The 23,238-nt window shown below is 42.2% G+C and overlaps 1 long non-coding RNA gene and 1 pseudogene across 2 annotated transcripts in view; both read left to right on the top strand.

Moving 5' to 3' along the window:
* Nucleotides 1–23,238, top strand: part of LOC309356370 — a 251,904-nt gene that overhangs the window by 189,368 nt on the left and 39,298 nt on the right. The gene's annotated exons all lie outside the window — the stretch shown is intronic.
* On the top strand, nt 21,379–21,919 carry LOC309356360 (large ribosomal subunit protein uL5 pseudogene; annotated as a pseudogene). Its single transcript has one exon. The product of its transcript is annotated as a large ribosomal subunit protein uL5 pseudogene (transcript).

Genomic DNA, 23,238 nt, shown 5'->3' with positions numbered 1-23,238 from the left:
GCATCCAATTTGCCACAGAGATCTCCCCCACTTTGCATACAATCTGCCACAGAGGGAAGCAATTTGCCTGAGAAATATCTAAACGCTGCAGCTTACATATTGTGGCGTACAAACTCATATGCCACAAGAAGTACATTATGCCTCAAAAGAGGCACCACAGAGCCCTTTTACTGTTTTGCTGCTGTGGGCAAACACGACCTACCTCATGAATTTGCATGGGATATATGGCTGTAAACTGCTTTGAGAAGGCTAAGAATCTCTTAAATCCAGAAAATAACCCTCTGGAAGATTTGGCAGGGCAGGTTTCCCTGTGACGCAAAAAGATCACAGAATCTGATGCATCATTGTTGTTCTAATATCTGCTTTTGAAGGTCCTAGAAACTATCTAGAGATAGCGGAAGCAACAAGAGTTTCCCTCAAGGCAAGCAGAATGACGTCAAGAGACTGTGGCGTTTGCCCTCCTAGGTGGGTCATAAGGAAAGGGTTAAATGAGTGTGAAGTGATTGGCCAGTGGGAACCCAAGGGGAGGAGTTGGAGTTTTTAGAAGTCAGTTGGGAGTTGGAGAAGGAAGAGGGAAGATAAGTCTGTGGGTTGGTCTAGTTTTGATGTGAGAGAGTGAGAGAAACTGTTAGGAGAGAAAGTTGGGATAATCAGTTAGAAGTTATTAGGAAGGTAGAGGCCGGTAAAGAAACTAAGCTTAAGAAACTGACAAGAAGAATTATCTGAAACCATAAACTTGTTAATGATTATAAAATAAACTTGCTTATTTGATTTAATGTTAACAACTGTCTGGACTCTGTGTGTACCTGAGAGAAACGGGTTGGTGGCAGTGGGGAAGCAATCACAGTGGCGGCACAGGGATCAATAGACCGTCAAACGTCCGGGGACCCTGTGTGATCGCCACAGAGACCTCTTTCCTGGTCAGATGCAAAGCCCAGAGGGTTTTCCCCCCACTTCTGGTAGTTCTTCAGACTCTACCCCAGCCAGTAGGGTGGGTGTGGGGAGTGTTGGTTGGGGGGCAGGTGGGTGCTAGAGGCCACCAGCCACCAAAGGCCATTTTGCTAGCAGACGAAGAGATGCCTGCAATGTCATTCCTTTAAGAAGGTGCAGAGAAGTCGACCTGCTGGGCTGCTTCCATTGGCCTTCAGTCGGGGAGATGGGCACCAACCACACCTCCTTTTCGCCTGCCGCAAGAATGCTGTTCTTTTAAAGCCATAAACCCTTGCTATGTCCCCGCCTTGGCCCACCCTCCTCCGCAGAGAAAGCAGCACGCTTCTCTTGGAAGGCACCAGGCAGAAGACAAACAAGCTGCAGGCTGACGTCTCCCCACCTGTACAGCTACCCTGGGGGAACTGACTCAGATACCAGACACCATTCTCCGCCCGCTTGGGGAGGGCAGGTAATGTCAGATGGAGTCACCTGCCTTGCAGGCATTCTCCGAGTACCTTCCTTGTAAACTGAGCTGACCTGGCTTGTTAGCTTACGCTCCGATGATTGCCACTCCAGGAAAATTTTGTACAAACCATTCCGCGCTGTCACCTGTGTGTTTTCATATCGCTGCTGCTTCTTCTTCTTCTTCTTCTTCTTCTTCTTTGTCGATCCCTTGTAGCAGAGTAAGATTGTCTTCCATGAACACAGTTTTAACAGTGAGTTCGTAAGTGACTGTGGAGGCCAATTCTGGATCCACACGTCCTTCCACAGTGGGGATATTGGTTTCTGAACAGGAGCTGATCCTCTTAGCACAATTCTCCCTTTCGTCCTGAGTTCGAGCGTCTTCAAAGCCCATGACAACTTTGGTAAAGGCTGTTCTCCAACTGGAGCACTCACAGGCCAGTGTTTCCCAGTTGTGAGTGTTTATACTACATATTTTTAGATTTCCCTTGAGAGAGTCTTTAAACCTCTTTTGTTGACCACCAGCATTACACTTTCCATTTTTAAATTCAGAATAGAGTACAGTAGTTGCTTTGGAAGATGATAATCAGGCATCCAAACAACATGACCAGTCGAAAGAAGTTGATGTTGAAGAACCATTGCTTCGACACTGGTGATCTTTGCTTCTTCCAGTACAATGGCATTAGTTTGCCTATCTTCATATTGCATATGAACCTACTGGAACATGTTTGCCTGTGTATGTGAGAGTCTGAGGGATGCTCACTCAGGCATAAGTCTTGCAGAGTTGCTCCCCAAAAAAGTGAGGGCAGGATTACTCAGTCTGAGTAGATCCTTGACATCTGAAGGGAGCCCTGTCTAGGATTTTTTTTAAAAAAAATAAATGTTTAATGTTTTGTTATGTTTTTAATATATGTTGGAAGTTTCTCAACAGCAATGGCTGGGGCAACGGAGTCAGATGAGCGGGGTATAAATAATTGTTGTTGTTTAGTCGTTTAGTCGTGTCCGACTCTTCATGACCCCATGGACCAGAGCACACCAGGCACTCCTGTCTTCCACTGCCTCCTGCAGTTTGGTCAAACTCATGCGTATAAACAATACAAGTATTATTATTATTATTACTATTATTATTATTATTATTATTATTATTATTATTATTATTATATAGGACACCCATATTTTCTTTGAAGAAATGTTGGAGGGTATGTGTCCTTACTCCAATATCAGAGGCAATAATAAAAAAAGGTCAAGGTAAAGGACCTCTGGATGGTTAAGTCCAGTCAAAGGCAAGTATGGGGTTGCGGTGCTAATCTCGCTTTTCAGGCCGAGAGTGCTGGTGTTTGTCCACAGACAGAATTCTGGGTCATGTGGCCAGCAGGACTAAACTGCTTCTGGCACAACAGGACACCATGACGGAAACCAGAGTGCACAGAAACGCTGTTTATCTTCCTGCCACAGTGCTACCTATTTATCTACTTGCACTGGCGTGTTTTCGAACTGCTAGTTTGGCAGGAGCTGGGACAGAGCAACGGGAGCTCAACCCATCACAGGGATTTGAACCCAAGAGGCTCATATGCTTTCCTGGGACCGGCAATGAGAAGAGTCCGTCTTTCAGGCTCCACACAGGCCTCTGGGTGGTCACTGTGGGAACAGGATGCTGGGCTAGACAAGCTTTCTGGATTGCTGTTTTATGTTTTATGCTCTCATAGAACATATGGTTTCTCTTATCTGCTGTTTCCGTTTAACAGCCATTTGTTACGGTTTCATTGTTTTAATTGTTGGTGAATTTCTTGTCTTTCAAACTGACATCAGTAACTTTTGAGAGAGATAGTGGAGGATACAAATCTCCTAAATAAAACAAAATTAAAAGTTAAGGGGAAATGCTTATCAGCCAAGAACCTTGGGAAGATAGTACGTCAAATGGCCTAGCAATGTCACCTTGTGTCAATGGAAAACAGAAAGGGAGGAAGGGAGGAAGGGAGGAAGGGAGGGAGGGAGGGAGGGAGGGAGGAAGGAAGGAAGGAAGGAAGGAAGGAAGGAAGGAAGGAAGGAAGGAAGGAAGGAAGGAAGGAAGGAAGGAAGGAAGGAAGGAAGGAAGTTTCTGAACTGCCTAGCAAAAATGGAATGGAATGTTGTTGATCCTTGTAAGAAACATAGGACAACTGTCAATGTAAATGAGAAAGTTTAGAAATTTTGCAGCCTGCTTGGTGGTTAAATAATTAAAGACCTCGGACAAAATTGTCAACAGAGACTCTGAAAATCATCCTGGAGACTGTGGAACAGGGTATATCAGTTTCTCTCGTCCTCTCCTAAAAAGAAAACAACCCTACATTTAAAAAAAGAACATGCAACATTGACTCTTCAATATTTCAAGGCTGTATCTGTAACTTACAGGAACCTTGTTAATATTGCCCCCCTAAAAGGTTTGCAGGTTAAGCATTGCCAGTGAATTCCTGAACCAATATGCAAACCAAAATATAGCTTTTTTTCAAAATCTGCGCACTCCAAATTTTGTGATGCAGTTTTCCAACCAATGAATGTGTGCAAGAAGTGTGTATATTAGTGAAATGTGCAAGCAAAAATGCATATATTAGTGAAGATAATCATACAAAGATGCACAGCCTTCCAAGGAAGTTCATTCCACTGTTGAACAGCTCTTAATACCAGAAAGTTCTTCCTGATATTTAGTCGGAATCTAAAGAATCTCTCAAGAGTCTCCTCCAGCACCATAATTCAAAAGCATCAATTCTTTGGTGATCAGCCTTCTTTATGGTCCAGCTCTCACTTCCATACATCTCTACTGGGAAAACCATAGCTTTAACTATACGGATCTTTGTCAGCAAGGTGATGTCTCTGCTTTTTAAGATGCTGCCTAGGTTTGTCATCACTTTTCTCTAAAGAAGCAGGCGTCTTTTAATTTCGTGGCTGCTGTCACCATCTGCAGTGCTCATGGAGCGCAAGAAAGTAAAATCTCTCACTGCCCCCATTTCTTCCCCTTCTATTTGCCAGGAGGTGATGGGACCAGTGGCCATGATCTTCGTTTTTTTGATGTTGAGCTTCAGACCATATTTTGCACTCTCCTCTTTCACCCTCATTAAGAGGTTCTTTAATTCCTCCAGGCTAACTCCCTCAACTGTTCCCCATAAGGCTTGGTTTCAAGACTCTGGATCATCTATTTATTTTTCTCTCTTTCCTTGATTTTTTTAGTCTTGCACCTCTCTGATATGGCATTATTTTAACAATTTTCTTTGATTATCCCTAAGTCGTATATAAATGCTTTTAAGTAAATCTAAAGACCAACATCTAAAGACCAGACCATTCAATCCAAAATATAAAAGTGCTTCAACTGCATCGTTGAGATTGGCCTCTGTAGGAAACAAAGACCTGGGTTTGATGAACCCGCAAGACTCCTCCTAGCTTCTTACACAAGTCTCTGATGGAAGCAGGAGTTTGACTGCAAAGGAAGGTGAGATCTGGTTTCTGACGGACAAAATAAGTTCGCAATCCCACAGCACGTGCGACAAATCTACAGTTTTTCCAGCATCGACATAAGGGCATGGTCTCTTACTCTATAAGGGATTTTGCAACATGTTAAAAGCAAGATACATTTTCTATCATGATCTGCATTATAATTTAGCTTCGGTCTGGTAGCCATATGTGCCCTACAAGGGCTTCCATTCTGAAACTGAACTTTAGCACAGAGCATTTAAAACCTTAAGTACTTTTAGACTGCTCCTGGGAGCTGGATAATAAATGGAGCAGTGTGACAATGGTAAGGGGGGAAAGGTCAGGTGTTTTTCATTATGAAGTGATTATTATAAATTACTTGTGTATATAGTGATTCATTAGAGGAAACCAAATATCCTGGAAACAAGGCTAGAAAGTTTGGGGTAATGAACAGGAAAGATGACCTTTTCCCCCTGATGCATTATCAGGGGTCAGCAAACTTTTTCAGCAGGGGGCCAGTCCACTGTCCCTCAGATCATGTGGGGGGCCAGACTATATTTTGGGGGGGAAATAAACAAATTTCTATGCCCCACAAATAACCCAGAGATGCATTTTAAATAAAAGGACAGATTATACTCATGTAAAAACACACTGATTCCCGGACTGTCTGCAAACCGGATTTAGAGGTGATTGGGCTGGATCCTGCCCCAGGGCCTTAGTTTGCCTACCCATGATCTAGGCCATGGGTTTTGAAACCTCAGTGTGTATTCATATGTTTTGACCTTGCAGAAGCCAGCAGAATTTAATCAGACAGCGAATCTGGTGGAATCTGGTGAGAAGTATGTCTTTAATGACTACGAGGTTCTGTCATCGTGTTGCCAGTCCAAAGATACTGTTAAAGAAGCACAATCTGAGCCCCTTGTAAAGCAGGGAGCACAGAGGCCATTTTTCCTCACCCCCCCCCAAAAAAACTTACACCAACCTGCCCTGCCCCGACATCAAGTGTGAAGCAGACGGCTGCTCTTGCTTCAAAGTCCATTTGCTAAGTGGTTTTTATTGAAACCTCATTCCGCCCCAGTACTAAACCCCGCTTCTCCCAGCACCCAGTCTAAATTAAAAACCACCACACACACACACGAACATGGGTGGTTTTTGAAACATTTTAAAATATGATGCACAGCCATGTCTTATCTGATGTGGCTCATGTGGGGAGCTAGGGTTGCCGTACCCCCAGGGCCACCCTGAAATCTCCAGGTTTCTTCCGCCTTCTCCCAGGTGGCTGGAGGAGGGCTTAAGTCTCCAGGTGGGCAGGAAAGCCTTCTCCACCCAGTATCTCTAAGCAGGTAGAAAGGAATGATCCCCTTCCTGCAGCTGGACCTGGAAACAGCTCCTCCTGCAATAATAATAATAATAATAATAATAATAATAATAATAATAATAATAATATTTGTACCCCGCCCATCTGGCTGGGTTTCCCCAGCCACTCTGGGTGGCTTCCAACAAAGATTAAAAATACATTAAAATGTCACACATTAAAACTTCCCTGAACAGGGCTGCCTTCAGATGTCTTCTAAATGTCGAGTAGTTGTTTATCTCTTTGACATCTGATGGGAGGGCATTCCACAGGGCGGGTGCCACTACCAAGAAGGCCCTCTGCCTGGTTCCCTGTAGCTTTGCTTCTCGCAGTGAGGGAACCGCCAGAAGGCCCTCGGTGCTGGACCTCAGTGTCCGGGCAGAACGATGGGGGTGGAGATGCTCCTTCAGGTATACTGGGCAGAGGCCGTTTAGGCTAAGGTTTCAATTGTGATTTCATACCAGTGACACATTGGCTCATCTGTTAGGCTTTGTGTTTGTCATTTGAATGACATATGCTCAGCGACGCATACCCTCCAACATTTCTCCGATGAAAATAGGGACGCCATATTTAATAATAATAATAATCATCATCATCATCATCATCATAATACCCCACCCGTCTGACTGGGTTGCCCCAGCCACTCTGGGCAGCTTCCAACACATATAAAAACACAATAAAACATTAAACAACTTCCCTATACAGGGCTGTCTTCTAAAGGTTGTATAGCTACTTATCTCCTAGGCTCAGGGCTCACATACCTCCACACCCTCCAACATTTGTCGGGTGAAAATAGGGACGTTCTAAGGAAAAGCGGGACAATCCAGGATCAAATCAGAAATGGGGGTGTAAATCCAAGACTGTCCCTGGAAAATAGGGACACCTTGGAGGGTCTGTGGTTAATGCTTAATGTGTTATGCTTACTGACATCGCCAGAGCCTGACCCTCAGGTTTAGGTCCTGAAATCTCAGAGGTCTGGGATAGCCCTGTCCTGGACACCCTACAAGGAACAGAATCCTGCATAAGAGCGATAGACTCGTAATCTGGGGAACCGGCTTTGTGTCTCCGCTCCTCCACATGCAGCTGCTGGGTGACCTTGGGCCAGTCATACTTCTCTGAAGTCTCTCAGCCCCACTCACCTCACAGAGTGTTTGTTGTGGGGGAGGAAGGGAAAGGAGAATGTTAGCCGCTTTGAGACTCCTTCGGGTAGTGATAAGGCGGGATATCAAATCCAAACTCTTCTTTATTTAAAATCAATTATATGCCGTGTAATAGTTTAATAAACTCTTAAGGGCTGCAAAGTCTAGAAGAAACCTCAAATATATTCATAAAACAAGAGCACAACCTAAAACCAGTAAAACAGCATCACAGAAAAGAAAACATATAAAAGAGAATAAAAGAGAAACTAGGAAGATTCACAGACAGCCTGGGCAAGATATTAAAATGAAGAAAATGCTGGTTGGATGTACAGTGGTACCTCGCAAGACGAATGCCTTGTAAGACGAAAAACTCGCAAGACGAAAGAGTTTTTCATTTTTTGAGTTGCTTCGCAAGACGAATTTCCCTATGGGCTTGCTTCACAAGACGAAAACGTCTTGCAAGTTTGTTTCCTTAGCCAGCACCAGCAGCGCCAAGAGCAGCGCCAGCAGCGCGGCGGACTTTTTGCCCACGTAGAAGCGGGGGGGGGGGAGCCTGAGCGACTGAGGAAGAAATTCAGCACAGGATCTGTGCTTCGCAAGACGAAAAAACTCGCAAGACGAAAAAACTCGCAGAACGAATTAATTTCGTCTTGCGAGGTACCACTGTATATACAACTGCATCTATAGATGACCTGCTACTAGGAGCTAGCAAGTTATAGCATTTAGGTTTATGCTATAGGCAGGGTCCCCAGCAGATTTCTGCATCTTGTTAAGGACATGTGTTTCCTTAGTTTTATTTATTTTTAGTCTGAGTTTTTTTAGTTCCATATGGCTGAGGGCTGGTCTGCAATTCCCATCATCCCCCTGGGCATCCCTGCTGGGACTGACAGTGTCCATCTGCATCTTCCGGGCCACAGGTTCCCTCACCCCTGTAGATTTATTTATACAAAACTCAAAATTTCAAAAGGAAATACCAGAAATCTTACGCCACTTTTGCAAAAGGCTGATCCAGCTGGCTGGTTCACAAAGCGAGAGAACTCGGATGTCAAAGAGCTACTTAACCTTGAAAGCACAGCATTTTTGTACCCTTTCTGTTTTTAAAAGTACATCATGTTGATGACATAGCTTAACTGTCCCCTAAATCATCTGCCCCATAAATAATCGCAATTATTTTATTGTTGCCGAAAACTCCTATGAGATTAAACATAAGGAAGGAGACTGTCACATATAAATTCTAAATTAACTTCTGCATTTCTTCTTCTAGAAGAGATAAGACAGGCCTTAATTCAGCAATACCATTATCTTAACAGGAGGATATATCAATTTTATAGTTTATAAACATTTCCCTTACACAATATTATTTACTGATCATTCACAGATAAGCAAACTTCAGGAAAACCTTTTAATCTTGAGCAATAAAGTTTTACTGCCCAACGTTCCCTCCTTTTATATTGCTCTTTGTCCAGAACTTGTTTGGAATGGCACCTAGCACCTTCCTTTAACAGTCAATCTTTTCATCTATGCAAATTTCAAGATGCTAAACTGCTTCTTAAGTACCATTTCCGGCTGCCTGTAGTTTGCAGTAGAGAACACATGACATTTTCTGTCTTTTTGCTGAAGTAGGAGGAGCAGCTGAGTTTCCAGGTAATATTCTCAGCAATTTCTGGAATGCCACAACCGTTGGTGCAAAATATGTGGCAATATCAACACTCTGATAATGGCCCAGGAGGAAGCACATGGAGAAGGAGGCAATAATACATTCAAATTCTGCTTGCTGGCTCACAGGCATCTTGTGGGCCACTGTCAGAACAGGATGAGCCACAGACCCTGAAAGTGTCCCTATTTTCCTTTATATATATATATATATATATATATATATATATATATATATATATACACATTTTTATTAATTTTTAAACATATCAGTTCCAACAGTCATACAACATAACTTCTCATCTTATACAATATTTCTAGACTTCCATCAACACCTCTGATGATTTTCTGTTCTTTATCACTTATTATGCATTTCTTAATTTCTATATTACATTTAATTATCCTTAACTAATAATTCCCTTCATAGTCTTTCTTGCAATGTTTCAAATAATTCACCTTACAAAACTTCTTGCAGTCCTACTAGCGTAATCGGTTCATCACAGTTACTTTTCAAATAGTTCATATATTTACTCCAGTCTTCTAAGAATCTCTGATCCCGCAGGTTTAGAATCCTTCCTGTTAATTTCTCTAATTCTGCGTAGTCCATCAACTTCATCCTCCATTCTTCTTTCATCGGTAGTTCTTCTTGCTTCCATTTTTGTGCCAATAAATTCTGCCAATAAAATTGCTTCCATTTTTGTGCCAATAAATTCTGATATATGCTGTCGTTGCATATAAAAACAACTTACAATCCTGTCTATTGATATCATCTCCTACAATGCCCTATTTTCCAGGGACATCCCTGATTTAGAGAAGACACTTTCGCCACCCCTACCATTACTATCAGTGCATCCCCTCCTCCCACAGCCCGGAGCATTGCCCACCTCAAACCCTCAAATGTCCCCATTTTCCAGGGGTGCCCCTGATTTAGAGAAGCCATTCTGGTTTCTGATTTGATCCCAGAATGTCCCACTTTTCCTTAGGACATCCCTGTTTTGTATACTTTACAACTGCACTGGCTGCTTAATAGTTTCCAGGTCCAATTCAAAGTGCTGGTGGTTCACCTATAAAGCCTTAAATAGCTCAGGACATCAATAACTTAAGGATCGCTTCTCCACATATGAACTGACCTGGACGTTGCGCTGGTCAACTGAGACTCTACTCTATGTGTACCCTCTCAGAAAAGTTCAGAGGGTGGCAACAAGTGAATGGGCCTTTTCTGTGATGGCTCCCCATTTGTGAAATGGTCTCCCCAGAGAGAGCATGTCCTGGCGCCATCACTGCATGTCTTTAGGTGCCAGGCAAAAACATTCCTCTTTACCCAGGACTATGGCTATTAAATAATCTATGGCCTGTGAAAGTGCGGGGAAGCGGACTGGTATTACGATGATTGTATTACTATTAGGCTGTCTGTCATTGTGTTTTATTATTTTTTATGAATAATAATAATAATAATAATAATAATAAATAAACAAATAAATAAATAAATAATTTACTTGCCGCCTATCTGACTGTGTTGCCCCAGCCACTCTGGGCAGCTCCCAAAATAACAACAACAACAACAACAACAACCATTTATTTATACCCCGCCCATCTGGCTGGGTTTCCACAGCCACTCTGGGTGGCTTCGAACAAAAGATTAAAAGTACATGAAAACATCAGTCATTAAACACTTCCCTAAACCGGGCTGCCTTCAGATGTCTTCTAAACGTCAGATAGTTGTTTATTTCCTTGACAGCTGGTGGGAGGGCATTCCACAGGGAGGGTGTCACAACCAAGAAGGCCCTCTGCCTGGTTCCCTGTAACTTGGCTTCTCGCAGTGAGGGAACCACCAGAAAGCCCTCGGTGCTGGACCTCAGTGTCCATGTTGAACGATGGGGGTGGAGATGCTCCTTCAGGTATACTGAATATTAAAAACACAATAAAACATCAAACATTGGAAACATCCAACACTGAAAACTTCCCTGAGCAGGTGAATGATGTTCCTCCTGCCAAGACACCCAGATGACCTTCACACCTTAATGTTTTTTATCACTGATGTTCTGTAATGTGTTTTTAATGTTGTACACCACCCAGGGATCTTCTGATAAAGGGTAGTACGTATGATGGTGATGATGATAGTGATTGTAGCACCCTGCTTGTGGTTAACGCTTAGCTGGAATGAAATATTCAACGCAGCAATAGAGAAATTAAAATAATAATTTATTTATCAGACAAATAAATGATAGGCACAGTGGTATATGGTTACCAAAGCTCTGCCCACTCCAGCCCTGATTGTCAGCACTTATATTTCCTCAGCCCAGCCCCCTTGCTCCTCCTTTGGCTGCCTCTGTCCAATCAGCCTGGTTGAAATTCCTATTGGCTGTTTGCTAGAACCAATCATAAAAGATACACCCATTTCCTATTACCTTTTATGGGAGACAAAGAGCTATATTTCCTTCTATCCATAAATGGCAGACAAGTAGCCATATATCTTACATTTGCCTCAACAAGGCACCTTAATTACCAGATCACCTTTTGCCCCTGTTGCCCCTGCATTCCAAAACAAATGGCTAAAACAAATGGCTTGTGGTATTAAATTCTATCTAAACAGAGATTGTATTCTGTAATATGTAGGGTCAGTATAACCTTTGGTCCCAGCCTGTAATTCCCTTTTACAGCTTTGAGAAACTTGTCTCCTGCTACTGCTATAAATCGGGGGGGGGGGGCTTTTCAGGAGGATAAACAACTGCCAAAGTACTTAGCCAGCTGCTTTCTGCCTGGCATGAAACATACAAACATTTGCAAATATATCTTTAAGCTCATTTTAAAATACAGGCCTTGATCAGATGCCTCATGATGATGATGATGATGATGATGATGATGATAATAATAATAATAACTTAGTGTATTGACCCTCCTGGCATGACATTCTAAAAACTACCCAAGTCAACTATTGGACACTCTGCTTTCAGTTTCGTTTATGTATGACAAGCAGCAGCCTGAAGCTTGGGTTTTCCTTCTGCAAACCATTTGTATGAAAGTTGTGTGTGTTTGTGCAGTCTCTGTGTGGCCTCCTCTTCAGGATACTTTTGAACCATGCCCAGTTTTTCAGATTTGAAATTTCAAGATCCACTGACCAGAGCCAGGTGCAAAATTAGGCTCGGGGAATGGGGGGGGGAGGGCATAACATAGAATTAAGGACCAGGCTGCCTTTCAGCCCAGGAAAGAGAAGGTGGTACTCTCTAGATGCTGTTGAACTACAACTCCCATCAGCTGGAACCAGCTTAGCCAATGAACAAAGGATGATGAGAACTGCAGGCCAAGATCTTGAAGTCACCACATTGGTTATCCCTCTAAGCACATGCTCAACCCAAGAATTTGTTTTCAGTACCAAAACTGAGTTCACATGCCTGTCACACAAAAATCTATTCCTGGTCCCCGCCCTTAAACCCTTGATCTCAACAGCCTCATTTAGAAGGAGAGAGTGGAAAAGGCCATGTTTGTTGTTAAGCAATTGGGCATCATAAATCCTTGCTGACGTACTGCAAATTACCAAACAGATCTACCAGTAGATCCCAATCTAACCCCCCTCCTGCTGTGCAATAACTCTTCTCCCCAATATGTTAGCCTTCCATCTGCAATGTGCGATGTGTAGGTCTATTTTACTATATGATTGCCAGGTGACACTCCAGGATGGCACAATCACAGGGGTGGTTGCCCCACAAGCTTTTTCTAGACGTGTAGATTGGGCTCCAGTCTCAGCAGGTTCTGCATTTTGCCTCCCCTGAACAAAAACACAGGTCAGTGATAATGCAGGTCAGCCACAGAAATCAGAACCCCAATGCATCAAGTCAAAGAGAGGAAGATGGTTGCATCCTATCACAGACTAGGCCACTTCAACTCAGGCTCTGGTTCTGGGGTGAGGAACCTGCAGCTCAAGGGCCATAGGTGGACCTCAACCCAATTTCTTTTGGCCCTCAGCATCATCTGACTCTCAGGATACTGCAGGCCCACACTTGCTCTCTGAACTGTGCATGTACCCAAGAAGTGGAGAAGGAATAGGGTGGTGCAAGGAGGGAGATATGAGCTTCACTCACCAACAGCTCTGACTCCCTGGTTGGTTTTTTCCATGAGTCAATGGCCATTAGGGGGGAAAGGGAGTGGGAGGCCCCATTAGCTAAAGTGGTACCTCAGGTTAAGAACAGTTTCAGGTTAAGAATGGACCTCCAGAACAAATTAAGTTCTTAACCCGAGGTACCACTATACTACGAATAACGAAATAAAACTGAACTGATTGTCCACTCGGATTATCCACACAAAGTCCAAATCATTTTCACAATAGAAAGACCACAGCTTGGGAGACCGCTATTGAGCATAAGGCGTCTTCTTTTGCTCCTATGTATCATGAATTTAGGGAAGGTCAGTAGTGGAGCATTGACTTTGCATGCAGAAGGGCCCACATTCAATCCCTGCCTTTTCCAGGCGGGGCTGGAAATGTTGCCTGTCTTAAACCCTACAGAAGCCACTGCCACTCTGTGTTGACAACCCTGCGCGATATGAATCAATGGTCTGACTCTGTGTAAAGCAACTTCCTATATTCCTCAGTGCCAAGGCTGAGTGATGCCCATAAAAGCCAATACTGTCCCGGCGTTCAGTTTCTACCCAAAGTTGAGGCTAATTGTGATTCTTGCTGCTTTCTACCTATGCAAACAAAATGGGTACAAAGTGAGGTGTTCCTGGTAGTTGCTCACCAGCTTGGAACCTTCCTTCCCCTTGAGGTTTGCCAAAAACCTTGAATACCTTCTAGGGGTAATGTAAGGCTCTTCTGTTTGAACAAGCATTTCATGCTCATGCATGCATAAAGATTTAATCTAACAGTATTATTAACCACGCTGCCCCGTTAATGCAAATTGGGCAAACAGCTTCCTCTACAAACCAGGCATCGCATCATTATCTCGTAGGAGTCAATGGGCACAATCAGCTATTCATCCCTTGCATCATAGCAGCCTGCAAGGGGGGGGCTAAAAGTTTTGCCTGGCGGAGGGGGAGGGCGAAGGGTGATTTTTTTTACTTTAATGTGTTGGGTTCACCTTGATACAAACACTGACAGGCAAGTGCTGACTCACCTTGATGCAAGCCATGTACTGGCATCAGGACCCTATAAGGCTCAACCTGTAGATTTCTAAATAGATTAGTTAAATCAGTAATATTATTTAAATATCCTATTCAAATTGGTTTCTTTTTTCTCCCTTTGTGTATTTGGGTTTGCATTCAATGTTCTCTGTCTGCCAGTGGCATAGCGTGGGTTGTCAGCACCCGGGGCACGGCAAGTAATTTGCGCCCCCTAACCCATGGATTTGTGCCCCCCAAACCCGTGGATTTGCGCCCCCTAACCCTAACCCCCAGATGTTGCACCCGGTGCGGCCGCCCCCCCCTGCACCCCCCACGCTACGCCACTGCTGTCTGCTAGCCCAAAGCAAATTTCACAAAGCAGGTGTGCTCAGGGTTGCCATATTTCAAACAGTGAAAATCCGGACGGAAAAGTTGTTGAGCTTTTTTCAGCAAAGTTGTTAAGCTTTCTGAAGTTTTACCCAAGGTTGTTGAGCTTTTCGGACAAGTACACTTTAAAAAATGCTGGTTTTGAGATTTATTTTTTTTTTATTTCATTTTTATTTTTTTGAAAAACAGCCATACATCCGGATATTCCTGGACATTTATCTGATTTCTGCCCGGACACTTATGTATGGGGAAATCTGGACATATGGCAACCCTAGGTGTGCTTTAATGCTTTCATGTTGTGCGAGCGGCAACTCTTTTGTACAACGGGTGGTGTAATCTGTTGTGCAACAAAGTTACCAACAACTTGCTTATGAAACTACTTTACATTGGTGCAAAACATCTGCCAGTGGCACATGTATACGACTCAGGGCCTGTCCATACCATGGCTTCATGTGGATCATGAACACCTTAGATTCATAGAATTGTAGAGTTGGAAGGGATCCCGAGGGGCATCTAGTCCAATCCCCTGAAATGCAGGAATCCTGTCCACACCCGCCACCTCCTTGGATTCCCCCTCATCCATGCCCTGTTCTCCTCCAACTGCTGTTGCCCCCCACTTGCTCCTCACTGAATCCAGAGATCCCCTATGCTTTGAAAATCTGAATAGGAGAACTACATTGATTGTACAGTGGTACCTCAGGTTAAGTACTTAATTCGTTCTGGAGGTCAGTTCTTAACCTGAAACTGTTCTTAACCTGAAGCACTACTTTCGCTAATGGGGGCCTACTGCTGCTGCCGCGCCGCCGGAGCCCAATTTCTGTTCTCATCCTGAAGCAAAGTTCTTAACCTGAAGCACGATTTCTGGGTTAGCGGAGTCGGTAACCTGAAGCGTATGTAACCTGAAGCGTATGTAACCCGAGGTACCACTGTATAGGGAATCTCTGGATTTAGGGGGGGGGGAGAAAGTGGGGGACAGCACATGTTGAAGGGAAATTCTAGGGGGTTAATGTGGGGGGAATGGTACAGGGGTTGGTGTACATAGTGAGTTAGGGGTCCAATCCCTAGTAATATATATATATTACAGTGGTACCTCGGGTTAAGAACTTAATTCGTTCTGGAGGTCCGTTCTTAACCTGAAACTGTTCTTAACCTGAAGCACCACTTTAGCTAATGGGGCCTCCCGCTGCCACCGAGCCGCCGCCGTGCAATTTCTGTTCTCATCCTGAAGCAAAGTTCTTAACCCGAGGTACTATTTCTGGGTTAGCAGCGTCTGTAACCTGAAGCGTCTGTAACCTGAAGCATCTGTAACCCGCGGTACCACTGTATTGTGTTGCAAAATTTCAGGATTCTTCATAGGAATCAATTCACAAAATAGCAACATCATAATAAAACTCATTTCAGTGGGCAGCAGATAAAATATAGGTCCTATCAGCAGACTAGCAAAGGTTCCCAGTGTACCCAACTATGCCATATTTAGAGTTGACCTGTTGACGTTAAAGGACCCGAGATACCGGTAGTGTGTCTGTTAAGCTCAGTGAGTCTCCTAAGAGAAGGACTGACCTTGGATACAACCAGGACTTTTTATACTGCCTGACTCTCAGCAGATGCTTTTGAAAAACAACAGAAGGTTTTGACCGTGACCATGACTGATGATCTGACAGCAGTTTTGAGGTTCTGCAGCTTCTCTGGATGGGTGAAGTTTTGCGACTACAGCGGCAAGAATGTTACTTGCCAAAAAATGGAAAGAAGAAGAAGTCCCAGCGAAATAAGAATGGGATACACAGAAATGGCGAAATTTACCGGAAAAATAAGAAATAAAGATCATAAACTTTTTATAAAAGAATGGAAATGGTTTATGGAATATTTACAAGCAAACTGTAAACAGATAAGAACATTGGCAGGATAATTGTAATAACCTGCAGTTTCACAAGAGGATATAGTTAAAGTAGATGACTAAATGAACAAATTGTTAATTTGGACATGCAGAAAATATTAAAAAATAAATTTCAGGAACCGCAGAAAGAGGAGGAAGGAAGTCGAGTTTTGAAATGTTAGAATGACTGTAAAATTATTGAAATGTATAAACCTGAAAATCATAGAGATAGATGATAGATGATAGATAGATAGATAGATAGATAGATAGATAGATAGATAGATATAGATATAGATAGCCGACCGGTCAACTGGTCGGTCAACTGGTGTCAAGGAAGGATAGGACATTTTTTATGTATGCCACTACAGCAGCAAGGATCCTCTTAGCAAAGTATTGGAATACACAAGAACTACCCACGCTGGAAGAATGGCAGACGAAGGTGACTTTATGGGATTGGCGGAGATGACTGGCAGAATCCGGGACCAAGAGAAAGAGACGGTGGAAGAAGATTGGAAGAAATTCAAAGTATATCTTAAGAATTGCTGTAAAATTGATGAGTGCTAAAATGTCAAGGGAAAGGAAAATATAGAATTACAGCTGTATTTGATTGATTAATTATGAGAAGAAATCTAAAAAGAAAATAAGTAATTATCTAATTGGTGCGAAGGTTTGCTGGAAAAATTTAAAATAGGGATGCAGAGATGGGGAGGTAAGGGGAAGTCTGAGAAATAAGGTTCATGAAAAATGGATTTGAAATTATACATATTTATATGTTTTTGTTTGTTTATGTGTGTATGTTGTATTGTTTTGTTTTTTTATTTTGTATTGGAAAACTAATAAAAAATTATTATAAAAATAGATAGATAGATAGATGATAGATAGATAGATAGATAGATAGATAGATAGATAGATAGATAGATAGATAGATGATAGATAGATATAGATAGATAGATAGATAGATAGATAGATAGATAGATAGATGATAGATAGATAGATAGATAGATAGATAGATAGATAGATAGATAGATAGATAGATAGATAGATGATAGATAGATAGATGATAGATATAGATAGATAGATAGATGATAGATAGATAGATAGATAGATAGATAGATAGATAGATGATAGATAGATGATAGATAGATAGATAGATAGATGATAGATAGATGATAGATAGATAGATGATAGATAGATAGATAGATAGATAGATAGATAGATAGATAGATAGATAGACAGACGATAGATAGATAGATAGATAGATAGATAGATGATAGAAAGATAGATAGATAGATGATAGATAGATAGATAGATAGATAGATAGATAGATAGATAGATAGATAGATAGATAGATAGAGACAGATGATAGATAGATAGATGATAGATAGATGATAGATAGATAATAGATAGATGATAATAGATAGATAGATGATGATAGATAGATAGAGATAGATGATAGATATAGATAGATAGATGATAGATAGATAGATAGATGATAGATAGATAGATAGATAGATAGATAGATAGATAGATAGATAGATAGATAGATAGATAGATATAGATAGATGATAGATAGATAGATAGATAGATGATAGATAGATAGATAGATAGATAGATAGATAGATAGATAGATAGATAGATATAGATAGATGATAGATTTTCAGATCATCAGTCATTATATATTTTTACACACACACACACACATACATTGATGATCTGACAGCAGTTTTGAGTTTCTGCAGCTTCTCTGGACGGGCGAATTTTTGTTACAAGAACACACTGTTGGTTGCTTTCTTCCTGGTGCCCGAGACGGAGAAATGTAATAAATGTAGATGAAATTAATTCTGCACATGGCCTTGTTAGAAGGTAGCACCAGGCGGTGAAGAAAAACAATAATCAAAACAGCTCCCAAAGTGTCCCTGAGGGGAGCCTTTTACAGAGCTCGATATCCTTCTCTTGACAAATAAGGAACAACAAGGAAGGGACCTTGGGAATTCTCCAGCCTCTTGATAACGAGGGCCATGATGAAACTCTCAGCGAGGCTTGCAGGAGGTTGCAGCGAAGGCACGGCATCAACTTCTTCGCCTCCTGGTGCTGCTGCTCATTGGCACTGAGTTCTTCCTTCAGCAACAAATGCAGCTCATTTTCTCCCCCAACACGTGGAGCATCGTGTTTTTCTGGAGTCCAGTAATCAAAGGTCTTGAGGCAGGTTACCAGTATGAGTACCATGCAGTAAAATAATTAAGAGGTAGTAGACCTAGGGTTAAATACATCCTCTGCCCTCTGGCCCTCCCCTAGTTCTTCCACGAAATATATTGAGCATTCACCTTGAATTGCTTGGAACAAAGTGACATGGAGATTAGATGGATTATATCTGGTCTTTACTGAGCATTTGTTCTTATTATTTTTTGCAGCGGCAATTATGATTTCTACAACAACAAGTCCTCAACCTGAATTCACCCTGATTTGCTGGTGGGATGAAGAGATGGATCTGCCAACTTCAGTTTCTCATTTTTCCCCATTTAAAATTTGTTTCTCTACCATTCTACAGTGTGTGTGTGTGTGTGTGTGTGTGTTTAAAACCTTCCTGAAAATTCACCAGCATTTTAGTGTGGATTTCTCCTAATAAACACATTTTTACATGCAGTTTGGACTCATGCACACGGTATTGTAAGCAATTGCTTCTACTGTAATGCATATCTTGAATTCTTGAGTTGAGGTTCCTGCATTGCAAGGGCTCCCTTCCAACTCTATAGCTCTACGATTTTATGATTCTATGAATACCAGTTGTTGGGAATTGCAGGTGGGCAGAGTGCTATTAGGCTCAGGTCCTTGCTTGCATGTTTCCCAAAGGCAGCTGATTGGCCACTGTGAGAACAGGGAGAGCTGGACTAGAGGGGCCATTGGTCTGATTCTGCTGGCCTCCTCTTATATTAAGAAATCACTGGAGTCCAGCAATGAGGAGGAGAGGCAATCTGCTTTGTGGGTGGAGGAGGGCAGTCACTCTCCCTCCTGGAATGTTGGGGAATTCCAGTGGAAACAGGAACAGGAATTTCCAGTGTTTGCTGATTTGTGCTATCTCTGGAATCCAGTAAATATGATCAGTGTGTACTGCAGTGGTTACTGGCTTGCAAGGAATACTTGATCCATGACTTTTCCCCATTTTCTTTTTTCTTTTTTAAAATTTTCTTTACATACCAGTAACTAAGAATAAAAATGTGCGCCCCACCACCGAGACCATTCCAGTGTAATTATCCAGCCTCCCAAAATTTCAACACCTCTTGCGATGGTTTGACCCCCTTTCCCTTTTAACAGTACAAATCTACAAACACCCTCCATATTTCCTCAGAATCATTTCTCCTGCATATTTCCCCGTCTTACCTTAATGGCACATGTTAATTTATCATTAATAGCTATATCCCACACCTCTTTATACAGTGGTGCCTCGCAAGACAAAATTAATCCGTTCCGCGAGTCTCTTCGTCTTGTGGTTTTTTCGTCTTGCGAAGAACAGCTATTAGCGGCTTAGCGGCTATTAACGGCTTAACGGCTTAGCGGCCTAGCGGCTATTAACGGCTTAGCGGCTTTAAGAAAAAGGAAACAAACTCGCAAGAACTCACAAGACGTTTCATCTTGCGAAGCAAGCCCATAGGGAAATTCGTCTTGCGGAACGACTCAAAAAACGGAAAACTCTTTCGTCTTGCGCGTTTTTCGTCTTGCGAGGCATTCGTCTTGCGAGGTACCACTGTACCTTTCTTCCTTTTTATATTTTGCTTGCCCCTTCCACTTCCTAGCTATAATAATGCGTGCAAATCAGTCTCTTAAGCTTACGCCAAGAAATAGTATTCTTTATGAAATTGAATATCAATATACGTATCAAGGCTTTGAGATTAGACCACTGAAGAAGCCCGGAAAACTACCTTGGGAGTGTGCTACCTTCAAGCCCCAGTAAAAAGGCCCCATCGGGGGCAAACAACAGCCTTACTTGGACTGCCAGGGCGAAACAGGTGCAAAACGCCGGCACCCTGTCACAACTTCACTAACATCCATCTACAACTTCACTAGCATCTCTCAGTATTGTGAACAACACCGAACTTACCCTTTGTTGGTATCTTCATGAACTTACCTAAAAAGATAATGAAAACAAAAGACTGAGTTAAGCATTTGAAAAATCCATTGAAACCAGACGTTATAAGCTCATCTTTGGTTGAGTAGTTCATAAGTCTCTGTGTCTTTGCACAAGGTTTTGTATTTTTCTCAGAAAATTGATAAAGAATGTATAATTATTGTGTGTATATTAGTTGCCAACGTGTTGCATGAGTCGTACTGCGTCTATCAACAGCACAGGTTGCATTTTTCTAGTGTTAATAAATTTGTGAGAAAGTCATTCATAGCCTGCTAACCTTCCACCCCATCGTGAATTGATAATAATGCCACTTTTGGTTAGCTTTAGCCCAGGGACTTCTGTTATCTCCTTAAACACCCTTTGCCAGAAAAATTGTACATATTTACAATTTCCCCATTTTCATTGTGTTTCTTTACCATTGAAAAGAACGGCACTTGCAATGACCCTTACTAAACGCTTGGGTTTCATAAATGTTAGGATTTAATTAGAGTCGAATCTGAGAAGTAGGCACACTCAGGTGTGTACTAGGGGTAGTAGGAAGTGTGCTTGACCCACTGATAAGAATCAGTAATTAGCATGCATAAACACAAATTAAATTAGGCAGATTTCTGAAGTTGTGTACAGTGGTACCTTGGGTTACAAACACCTCAGGTTACAAACACTTCGGGTTACAGACTCCGCTAACCTGGAAGTAGTACCTCAGGTTAAGAACATTACCTCAGCATGAGAACAGAAATTGCACACCGGCAGCAGTGGGAGGCCCCATTAGCTAAAGTGGTACCTCAGGTTAAGAATGGTTTCAGCTTAAGAACGGACCTCCGGAACGAATTAAGTTCGTAACCAGAGGTACCACTATATTAGGACAGTAATCCTAGCCAATCAACAAGTTTTAACTCGGTTCTGGGGCTGTCATGATCTCTTCCACGCCTCCAAGATGGCGCAACAAGACCGGGGGAGAAGGAGAAACCCATGCGGGAAATGCACACCCACAAACTTTGCCTGAACATCTGTGTTGGGGAAAGTGGAGACAGGCTCAGCCGGGCAGCCAAAGTGCTGGAGCAGCTCATAGGCCAGACTCCTGTTTTCTCAAAAGCCTGATACACAGCCAGGTCCTTTGGGATCAGGAGAAATGAGAAGATAGCCATTCACTGCACTATATGCTGGGGGCCAAAGCTGAGGAGATCTTAGAGAAAGGGCTGAAGGTGCGAGAATACGAGCTGAGGAGGAATAACTCTTCTGACACCGGCAACTTTGGCTTTGGAATCCAGGAGCACGTTGATCTAGGGATGAAATACGATCCTAGTGTTGGTTCTGGGCAGGCCTTGCTGACAAGAAGCACCGAACTGGTAGCATTGGGGTCCAGCGCCGAATCAGCAAGGAGGAAGCCATCCGTTGGTTCCAGCAGAAGTATGATGGCATCATCCTTCTTGGTAAATGAAAAGTTTCCAGTATAAAAAAGTAAATAATCCAATATAAAAAAGTGTTAACTCAAAAGACTAATTTCCTCCTGAAGGAACCTCCTGTGGAGATAAACCATTTAATGTTCAAAGCATTGAAAGGGCTAAGTGTGAATAGGTATGAAAAGCTAATCTCCTGTGAGGTAATGAGCTTTAGCACGTCAAAGGAGGGAACTTCCCCTGGGTTATGAGACAAGAATTTTGACTAGGGGGAGAAGTTGTGGGGTTAGGGCTGGAGTGATGTAACCAGAAAGTTGTATTGTGCCCTGCAGAGAAAAAATGGTGCTGGGCTTATTGTTGCTGCTGCGATGGCATAAGCTGGTGTGTTTTTGGGTACTGCTGCTGTATGACGCTCCATAAGCAGGCTCAGCTTGTATACATGTGTAAATAAACCAAATATCATGAAGACACCACAGTCGCCATTGTGCCTAATCTTCCAAAGGAAACACAAGTCCTGGGTGAGTGCCAGGAATCCTCAAAGTCTTGCGCACTGATTGGGGTGGCATTTAACAATGCGTTGTGGAATAATGTAATAACGGTGCAATTAATGGTGCGAAATTCTGCCACACAGGATCATGAGACTACAGTGGTACCTCGGGTTAAGAACTTAATTCGTTCTTGTTGGAAATGTAATGAGACTGAAGGTACTTTCTACCACCTTTGGTGGACTTGCCCGAGGATTAAGGCCTTCTGGGAAATGATTTATAATGAAATTAAGAAGGTACTTAAATGTACTTTTCATAAGAAACCAGAGGCATTTCTCCTGGGCATGGTCGGCCAACTGGTGTCTAAGAAGGACAGGACGTTTTTTATGTATGCTACTACAGCAGCAAGAATTCTTTTAGCAAAGTATTGGAAGACACAAGAACTACCCACATTGGAAGAATGGCAGACGAAGGTGATTGACTATATGGGACTTGCGGAGATGACCGGCAGAATCTGTGACCAAGAAAAAGAGACGGTGGAAGAAGACTGGAAGAAATTTAAAGTATATCTTAAGAATTGTTGTAAAATTGAAGAGTGCTAAAATGTCAAGGGAAAAGAAAATATTGAATTATAGCTGTAATTGATTAAGTATGAGATGAAGCTAAAAAAGAAAATAAGTAATTAGACAATTGGTGTGAGGAGTTGTTGAAAAAATCTTAAAACAGGGATGCAGAAAAGGGGAAGTCTGAGAAGTAAGGTTATGAAAAAGATGTTTGAAATTATACTTGTTTATATGTTTTGTTTGTTTGTTTATGTATTGTGTGTTGTTTTGTTTTTAAATCTGTGTTGAAAAAAACCAATAAAAAATTATATACATTAAAAAAGAACTTAATTCG

This window comes from Podarcis melisellensis (genome assembly GCF_964234715.1).
Source record: "Podarcis melisellensis genome assembly, chromosome: 14".
NCBI lineage: Eukaryota > Metazoa > Chordata > Lepidosauria > Squamata > Lacertidae > Podarcis > Podarcis melisellensis.
This window is presented reverse-complemented; position numbering and strand designations above follow the sequence as displayed.